The following is a 7,979-nucleotide window of genomic DNA, read 5'->3' as shown; positions in this document are numbered from 1 at the left end:
CATTGTCATCATCATTATGGCCATGGGAAACCGTTAGAATGATCATTATGCAATGTTTGTGTCTTTAAAAATATGTAAAAAGTGTTTACATTTGTTCACACAGTGTTACACTTTAAGAATTTTTTTTAATATTAACGAAATTTGTCATTAAAATTAAGCAATAATATATTTTGCAATTACAATGCTTTTTATATTTAATAACGAAACATTTCATACTATAAATGCAAATTTTCACATTATTTTTGAAAAAAAGTTTTCTTTTGTGACACACTAATTTTAACAATGTATGACTAAAATGACTAAAAAGAAAACTCTAATTAAATGCATTTACGAGGGCGGTTCGGAAACTTCTTAGCCTATCAATGAAAGAGAATAGTTAGTTTTTCAAAAATATTCAATACACTTAGTCCAACGCTTTTCCAGCAATTCTATCACTTGATTAAAATAGTTTTCCTCAAGGTTTTCAAAATAGTGGTTTGCAACTGTAATTGCATCTTCATTTGAGGTAAAACTCTTGCCAGAAAGAAATTTTTAGATAGGAGAATAACTCGTACTTTAATTCGTTGATTTTAGCCGCTGGTGCGTTGTCTTGATGAAAAATTATTTTTTTGTGTTGTAAGCAAGGACGTTTTTCTCGAATTTGTACATTTAATTGATCCAAAAGGTTGCAATAGTACTCTGAATTTATTGTTTTACCCTTTTGCAGATAGTCAATCAATAAAATACCTTTGAAGTCCCAAAAAACCGTTGCCATAACCTTACCAGCCGATTGAATTGTTTTTGCCTTCTTTGGGGCACGTCCTCCAGCTTCAGTCCATTGTTTGGATTGTTCTTTTGTCTCTGGAGTATAGTGGTGGATCCATGTCTCATCAACAGTTATGAAACGACGCTTAAAAGCCATTTTATTTCGCTTAAAACGATCCAAACAAGCTTGAGAAATGATCATTCCTATGCGTTTTTGATCGACTGTTAACAAATGCGGCAGTAGTTCTTCATGAAAAATTAAATGGACTCGATCATTTGAGATGCCCATGATATTAGCAATTTCACGCACTTTTATTCGTCGATCATTTCATACCATATCATGCACTTTGGCTACAATTTCTGTTGTTGTTGCTGTTTTTGGACGTCCACGAAGTGGTTCATCTTCAATGCTTGTACGACCACGTTTAAATTCAGCAACCCAATTTTTTACTGTTGCATATGAAGGAGGACTTTCACCTAATACATTCACCATATCATTATGAATTTCTTGTCCCGATAAATCTTTTTTATGTAAATATTTAATGACAGCACGCATTTCTAATTTTTCCATTGTAAAAAAATTGCGGATGCGTCTTTTTTGAACACCTATTTCTATATGAAGGAGTTGCCAGATCGAAACAAAATTTAACATGTGTTCATAAAAGAGATGGAAGTTTCCAAAACACTTAACTTTTTTTGTTTATACCGCACTTTTTGCGCTAGTTTCCGAACAGCCCTCGTATATCAATTTATCTATAGACTTTTTGAAATAGACAGTTTAGGGGAGTTTACCTACCATAGACCTACCTACACTTGAAAACGCTATGGTATCATGAGTATAAAAAATTCATGGTAAGTGTTTGATGTGTAAACTCAATTATATGTTACAACTATGATCATGTTCGAAATCTTGACGAAATTTAGGATCACAATCTATAAAACAAATTCTAGCATAAAAGGAATTAATTAATTAAAGTGGCATATCTTGACAAAAAAAAGTGCCACAAAAATGTAAAAAGTACGGCACTTAGTGCTATAACACTAACTTTATTATTCTTTTTGAAATTTGCCTGGGTTCCGTATGTCTTCTTGTTATGATTTTTACATGAAATTACCTATATGACCCATGATTATTATCTTTTTGATGCTTATACAGAAAGGGTTGCCTCCCCTGCACGAGGATTTTTTATTATAGTGAGAAAAAACCAACTTAAGTTATCCAATATACATCATGGAACAAAACAGATATCCCTACGATAGGTTAGATTCAGTGGAAACAACACCTTTCGTCACGAGTGTATCGTGTTACGACACACAGGTGACAAACTTCTTTATTATCAATAAGTGCTTTCCGATTCTGTTTGGTAGTAACATAGGTTCCTAGAGTTTTGCGTTAGAGTTATTTTACGACGACGTGTTTTGTTAGTTTGCCAAATTATTTGTATTCATACGAATGGACTCATTCTTCTCTACAAAACTGTATTATTTTCCGTTTTTGCATAATTTAAGTCAATTTAAGTCAATAGCTAATGGCCTTAGCAGCCAATGCTACTTTTCTTTCTTTTCTTTTTTTATCATACATTTACTGTATGATTAAAATAAACAATAAATAAATAATTATTAGTCATTTTCAGGCTTATATGTGGAATATCCAGCGGAAAAAATCACCACATGCGACATCCGCATTTCATCAAGGACAAAGGAGCATAGGTAGCAGTCCTGCGATAGGTACGTTAATGACAATTGTTTCTATATGTCCGAGCGGATTCTGCTGCTTAACCTATCACAGGACTAGCACCGATGCTCCAGTTTTTATATTTTCATATAATTTATTAATTTCTATACTCTCATCATACTAATCTTATTGGATCTACACAAATATCTAATATTCCATTCCATTTGTCTTTCTGGTGAATAGAATGGAATTATCGAATGCTCAAAATGAAGCAGGTTCTTAAGTGGTTGGTCTAGATTGGTGCAAGAGGCTCTTTCTATGGGGTGGTCCTACTAAACTGCCCCGAGGACCTTTGAAATGAGTCTCAGTCGTGTCGTAAAGTGTAAATTTATCACGCCAATGCCAAACCCATATTATAGTAACCGTTCATTTCCATACATTTTGAGCAGAATTGGCACTGGTCCATACACACCACAGACAACTCCAGCGCCGGTCCTGAGGCTGATGCATTTCCCGTAGGGTATGTACGTAGAAATTTGCACAAAAACATGTTTCTCGAAATTCAAACATGGGCACTTAGACTTTCAAGACACGCATCGAAGTGAACGATGTAGAGAATTCGACGAAGGCCATATGAGGGCACTATTACAGGAATAGGGTCGCCAACAATTCGGAACAAATTAAAATCAGTGCAATAACAGCTCGTTTTTCAACTTCAATCGATAGGTTTTACTGAAAATATGGGATCATGATTGCCTCTTTGTACCAGCGATAAAAACTGGGAACCGTTTTGTCTGATATTTTGGCCTCTCCACTTCCTACACAGAAAAAAATTTCAAGAAAATGTTTCCAAATGAAGTCTTAATTGAGTTTTAAAAATTATTCAATTAAAAATTTAATTTATTTAACAAATTGTTTAATTGACACAAAAATTAAAAGTATCAATTAATTTTTCAATTGATACTATTATTTCTGTGATTGAAGACATTCCAATTAAAAATTAATTAGATCAATTAATTTCGCGATTGAAGACAAACATAAAAACATAACATTGAAAAAAACATAACATTTTATGTTTTGTTTGTTTGGTTTTTTATTTTATTGCACAACAAGATTTAGATCTTATAAATTAAAGTACATGAATTATATGATACAATTACGATATTCTCCACATCTTAATATAAATAAAAATGTATAAGTATTAAAAAGATTCCAAATAATATAAAAAGGCAATTAATACAATTAAATTAAATTAAATTAATGGAAAAAATAAAAAAAAAATAATAATAAAAATAAATAAATAATTAAATAAGCAAAGTTTAATTAAAATAAAATTTTGAATAGAGATATAACATTATGATAATTATTTTGTATAAAACAATAAGTAAAAAAAGAAAAACAAATTAAGTAAAAGTTAGCATAGACCTGTATATTATATTACATTTGGTTAAGATAAGTAATAAGTTTTTCCTTAAAAACATTTGCGTTGCTGTTAAGCTGTAGACTATGTGGAAGAACATTACAGAGTCGCACTGCATTTATAAAGAAGTGCCATTCCGAAAACATGGATCGGTTCCGAAATGGAGTCAATGTCTTGCCCCGATTGGATCTCGCAAACTGAAGCCTCTCGTAGAGATAAGGTGGTTTCCGAGTATATATAATTTTATGAAGAAACAAAATAGTCCTGTATTTAAGCAGATTTTCCAAAGACATACCTTAGAGCAAGCTACTGTACCGGGAGATATGTTCGAAACGATTAAGTCGATACACATATCTAATTATATTGTTATATAAAACATTCATTTTTCTTATAACGAGTAGCTACCTCTGCCTAATGTTTAATGCCCTATTCCAGAAAATAATTTACACGAAATTTTCATTAATGATGATCCAATAGCATCCCAGCAAAAAAAAAAACATCACCAAAAAAGTAGTGAAAATGTTTTATTTTTGGATCCGGAAGTGGTGCAAAATTGGCGCTGAAGCGATGAATTTAATATGGACTTGTCATTTCAACAGTCGTTGCATTTGCATCAATTTAAATAATTTTATTTTATTAATTCTTAATCTATTTCTAACCTATTTGAAACAAAAAATTTAAATTTCCCATTAAAAAAAGCGAGTTATAAAAAAATTGAATCAAAAGGACTTTCTGCACCCAAAGAAAAAATATTTTCCTCCAGAACGAAATTTTAGACAAACGAAATTCCCCTTTGTTATAGAGTATTTTCTTTATGAGCAAATAAACACGAAGTTGCCTTTAAAGAAAGTTTTTTTAGTGTCAAAAGAAAACTTCGATTGTCTAAAATTCCGTTCCTCAGAAACGAAAATACTATTTTCAGTGTGAGTAGTTAAAATAAAGAACATCTTTGGGAGGACATTTTTGACAGTGCTTTTAAAGTTATGCTTTTAGTAGTACTTCCAAATTTTTTTGCTGGGATATAGAGTGTTATTTAGTTGGAAGTGATTTTAACGTTATGCCTTTTGAAGTACTTTCAATTTTTATACCCTCCACCATAGGATGAGGGGTATATTAACTTTGTCATTCCGTTTGTAACACATCGAAATATTGATCTAAGACCCCATAAAGTATATATATATATTCTGGGTCGTGGTGAAATTCTGAGTCGATCTGAGCATGTCCGTCCGTCCGTCCGTCTGTTGAAATCACGCTAACTTCCGAACGAAACAAGCTATCGACTTGAAACTTGGCACAAGTAGTTGTTGTTGATGTAGGTCGGATGATATTGCAAATGGGCCATATCGGTCTACTTTTACGTATAGCCCCCATATAAACGGACCCCCAAATTTGGCTTGTGAGGCCTCTAAGAGAAGCAAATTTCATCCGATCCGGCTGAAATTTGGTACATGGTGTGAGTATATGGTCTCTAACAACCGTGCAAAAATTGGTCCACATCGATTTATAATTATATATAGCCCCCATATAAACTGATCCCCCGATTTGGCTTGCAGAGCCTCTAAGAGCAACAATTTTCATCCGATCCGGCTGAAATTTGGTACATGGTGTTAGTACATGGTCTCTAACAACCATGCAAAAATTGGTCCATATCGGTCCATAATTATATATAGCCCCCATATAAACCGATCCCCCAATTTGGCTTGCGGAGCCTCTAAGAGAAGCAAATTTCATCCGATCCGGCTGAAATTTGGTACATGGTGTTAGTATATGGTCTCTAACAACCATGAAAAAATTGGTCCAGATCGGTCCATAATTATATATAGCCCCCATATAAACCGATCCCCCGATTTGGCTTGCGGAGCCTGTAAGAGAAGCAAATTTCATCCGATCCGGCTGAAATTTGGTACATGGTGTTAGTATATGGTATCTAATGACCATGCAAAAATTGCTCCACATCGGTCCATAATTATATATAGCCCCCATATAAACCGATCACCAGATTTGACCTCCGGAGCCTCTTGGAAGACCAAAATTCATCTGATTCAGTTGAAATTTGGTACGTGGTGTTAATATATGGCCTCAAACACCCACGCAAAAATTGGTCGAAATCGGTCCATAATTATATATAGGCCCCATATAAACCGATCCCCAGATTTGACCTCCGGAGCACCTTGGAAAAGCAAAATTGTTCCCATTCGGTTGAAATTTGGTACGTGATGTTAGTATAGGGTATCCAACAACCATGCAGGAGTTGATTGGTTTTAATGTACCAATACATTGTTTGCGAAAGCATGATTATTTTGCAATTCCTGCTCATAGAACAAACTATGGATCTTCGGAACCAATTTTAAGATCTCTTAAAGAATTTAATAATTTAAATAATAACTTTGATTTAGATTTTTCAGTTTCCCTAAATAGTTTTAATTCTATTTTAGACTTAATTTATTTTAAGAATTGCTAGTCTGTAAGGAATGTATTCCATAGACTGAATAAATAAATAAATAAATAAATTGGTTCCTATCAGTTCATAATAATATATAGCTCCATATAAACCGATCCCCAGATTTGACCTCCGGTGCCTTTTGGAGAAGCAAAATTCATCCGATCTGGTTGAAATTTGGTACGTGGTGGTAGTATATGATATTTAACAACCATGTGAATTGAAATTTGTGGATGACAGTCTTTCGTAGAAGTTTCTACGCAATCCATGGTGGAGGGTACATACCGAACTTACTGCCGTATATACTTGTTTTTTTTTTTTTTTTTTTTGCTGGGATATAGCATGTTATTTAGTATACCTGATTTTTTAGATTTTGTCTTAAATTCTGATCTAATACAATGTGTGACACCACTTTGATGGGTTTGAAACACTCAGAATTCCATCTCTCATAACTGAGAAGAGATAAAATAACGTTAAGAAAAATTTGGTATTCACCCGAAATTAACCCACGACTCCCTAAATGCGACGAGAAAGCTTAATATACATTTTCCCATTTTCACATCAAACCAAGGATTACATTATACGTGATACAAACCCTTGCAAAACTACAACGTTCACTTATTAGAAAGAAATGAAGAACGAACAAACAAATTGAAAAACAAACAACAAACGCACGAATACCTAAAAAAAAACAACATCAACTTAACAGAAAATAACATTAGAAGTTTCTCAAAAAAATCACTTACTTAATATTCCGAAGGGGTTTTTTAGACTCTATTAAATGTTCCCTAGTTTGTTTATCCTGTACTGAGCATCTTTTAAAGACAGGATGGAGATGCTTAGTGTGTATATATTGAAGAGTTGTATTGTAATGTTCCTCCTACATCTATGGCTTAATCAGGTTTGTTTTTTTTTTATTATTAACGAGAATTTTGTATTTTTATGTACTTTATGGAAAAAGAAATTAAATACCCCTGGGTTAAATTTTTACTAACGGTGTTGTTTCTTTTTTCATCAAAAACAACGGCATCTAATATCCGGATCCCACGTATTGCCAAGGGTATTTCCATTCATTTTTTTTAATTGTTTTAATTGAATGTTAAATGCATCCGTTCTTTAAACTGTATTACGATACCTTGTGTTGAGTAAAGTAAATTTTCCAAAGAAAACAATTTGATACAGTTTCTCCATAAATTCCTTTGAATTTGTATGCTTTATCAAATTTATTTTCATGGAATTATAATGTAATTTAAAGAAATGGATTGTTTAAAGCCAACTACTAGAATATAATATCGAAACATTATTGGTACACGAAAACTTGTGATTTAATCGAATATTTTACATGCAGATACATATCGAAAAAAAAAATTCCTTAAATGTTCTCACATTTAAGACAAATCTTAGAATTTAATCTTTATGTTTCTTTTGTTTTTCTTCTCTTTAATGTATGGGCCAACGAAATATCCCCAGGCTTCCATACATAAAACAATACCCTGGTTAACTGAATTTTTTGTCTTCAAATGAAAATGTGTATTGAAATGAATAAATTATATGCCAGAATGTTGGCGAAATTCAACCATATTTTATAAAGATGTCTCTGGGGTTTATGAATTACAAAAAAGTAGTGTAATACGTATAGACTGATCCACTTTAATGGCCTTTTTTTATGGGCTTTTTTTAATGGGCTTTTTTTTAATGGG

Source organism: Haematobia irritans, chromosome 4, assembly GCF_050003625.1.
Source record: "Haematobia irritans isolate KBUSLIRL chromosome 4, ASM5000362v1, whole genome shotgun sequence".
NCBI lineage: Eukaryota > Metazoa > Arthropoda > Insecta > Diptera > Muscidae > Haematobia > Haematobia irritans.
The sequence above is the reverse complement of the archived record's forward strand: the minus strand, read 5'-3'. Positions refer to the sequence as shown.